Source organism: Crocuta crocuta, unplaced genomic scaffold (assembly GCF_008692635.1).
Source record: "Crocuta crocuta isolate KB4526 unplaced genomic scaffold, BGI_CrCroc_1.0 scaffold581, whole genome shotgun sequence".
Taxonomy (NCBI): Eukaryota; Metazoa; Chordata; class Mammalia; order Carnivora; family Hyaenidae; genus Crocuta; species Crocuta crocuta.
This window is the reverse complement of record NW_027528635.1, coordinates 1,012,979-1,015,034: the sequence shown is the minus strand read 5'-3', so window position 1 is coordinate 1,015,034 and position 2,056 is coordinate 1,012,979. Positions and strand designations below refer to the sequence as shown.

Genomic DNA, 2,056 nt, shown 5'->3' with positions numbered 1-2,056 from the left:
CCATGCAATGGCAAATAATGAAACATAACCAAGATTTAGATTTGTTTTTGAAAAATCCTTGAATTTCAAAGTTTTCCTCTGTCCCTGTAAGTAATTTAGTAGAAACAAGTTGGTGGTAAATGATCAAATTCAGTTGGGTTTCTTCTTTTTCTTTTCTTTTCTGCATTTTTTTTTAAACACTTAGAGGAAAGAGTTCTACAGAAGGCTGGGAGAAAGAATTTGTGAATGAGACATTATATACACAGTCAAGGTGGGCCTTATGGGAACTTACCAACACCCATGCTTTCTCATCTATCCAAGGGTGCAGAAAGAATGCCACCTACATAATTCCCACTCTTCCTCTCAGAGTGCTAGATCTTGCAGATATGCTCCAGTTTCCTCTGGAAACAATCAAAGCAAAGAACTCAAGATGAGTTGTTTATAGAAGAAGATTTACTGTGAGCACTGAAGCTGGTTAAAGTATTGACTTAAGTCTAAATAATTTAAGTTTGGGAATAAAAACCTAAAGCCGTGTCAAAAATCTTCTTGAAAGAAGGTAGATTTGATAAGATATGATACTTTTGTGACAACAAGAATCTGAATGTAAAATTTCATAGGGAATAAAGAGAAATTACCAAGGAAGAAATCGCTCATCAGCTAGGATATGATACACATGGTCTCAAGGAAACAAAAAAAAATTAAAAACAGCTTCATTTTAGAGTGCGAGGCAATTCAAGGAGCCTAGATCCCTGTATCAGTACCCAGAGGATAAGCACTCAATCAGGATCATTTGCATTGGATTTTGCAGAAGCAAGTACGTGATACTTGTTACCATTGTAGGAATGTAGCCTACTAATCCATCAATTAATATCTTGGAGTGCTGTTGTAACAAAACTCTACATTATGTGTTTGGGTGCCAGGAAGCAAAGTAACAGATAAAAGAGGCTAGAAAGATGACGGTGTATGGTATGCAGTGTATATCCTTTAATAAATCATTACTTTCCATAACTTGGAGGTACCAACAGATGGATACTTAGCCAGCAATGCTAGAGAAAGAGGTTGAAAACCTTTGTATTGTGTGCTGCTGGGTATTGCCTACAAAATTTTGGCAAGATAATATACCAACAAGATGAACTCAGCATACATTACAGTCAGTTTGCAAGTGGACTAGAAAGGGAACTGGGGATGAAAAAGATGTTGAGGGGTCAAGATTTCAGTAATGCTTCTCAGTTGGATAAAGTGATTCAGGGCAATGATGAGGTTAAAGGAATGGTTCCCCACTATTTTTACAGATAGCCTTAAGATAGCTACTCTTTTTATTTTTTAAAGTTTATTCATTTATTTTCAGAGAGAGAAAGAGAGGGGTCTGGGGAGGGACAGAGGGAGAGGGAGAGAATCCCAAGCAGGCTCTGGACAGTCAAAGCAGAGCCTGACACAGGGCTCCAACTTGTGAACTGTGAGATCTTGACCTGAGCCAAAAGGAAGAGTCAGCCGCTTAACTCAGTGAGCCACCTAGGCACCGAAAGATATACTGTTAATGAGAGAGAGTGTGTGTATGGTTTTTTGTGTGTGTGTAAGTAAGCAAAAGAAATCAGACTTGAGAATTACAAGTAGGAAATGCTTGTTTGTATGGTTTCCGGCACATGGAACTGATTTGAAGCTAATAGATCAAAATCCTTCAAAGTCTCTGATAATATGAAAGTTAGAAGAACTTGCAGTCTCATCTTTCAGTATCTGTAGCAAGTTAAGACAGCCTTGCGGCCACAGGACACATTCCCATGTATTTCAGATGTGACCAAGGAAGATAACGTAAAGAACTTCCTAGAAGGCAGAGTGCAGACTCAGTGATAATCAATAAGGATTCCCTCTCAGTGAGTAGAACTGGGCCTTAATCAAGAGGCTTCTTACCCCACAGGGTAGGGGTCTTCATAATGCCTGCTTTTACTTTCTTTTTCTTTCTTTTTTTTTTTTTAAATAGTTTATTTATTTTTGAGACAGAGAAAGACAGAGCACGAGTGGGGGAGGTGCAGAGAGAGAGGGAGACATAGAATCCAAAACAGGCTCTAGGCTCTGAGCT

At 38.6% G+C, this 2,056-nt stretch overlaps 1 protein-coding gene across 7 annotated transcripts in view; it reads right to left on the bottom strand.

The window, feature by feature from the left end:
* SLITRK4 (SLIT and NTRK like family member 4) overlaps positions 1-2,056 on the bottom strand; it is a 694,124-nt gene that overhangs the window by 166,200 nt on the left and 525,868 nt on the right. For 5 of the 7 annotated variants that reach the window (XM_077755188.1, XM_077755189.1, XM_077755186.1 and 2 more), the window contains one exon: positions 272-380. The exons of the other annotated variants lie outside the window; for them this stretch is intronic. The gene's annotated coding sequence lies outside the window, so the exon portion shown is untranslated. The remainder of the gene's footprint in view (positions 1-271; positions 381-2,056) is intronic. 7 annotated transcript variants of the gene reach the window in all.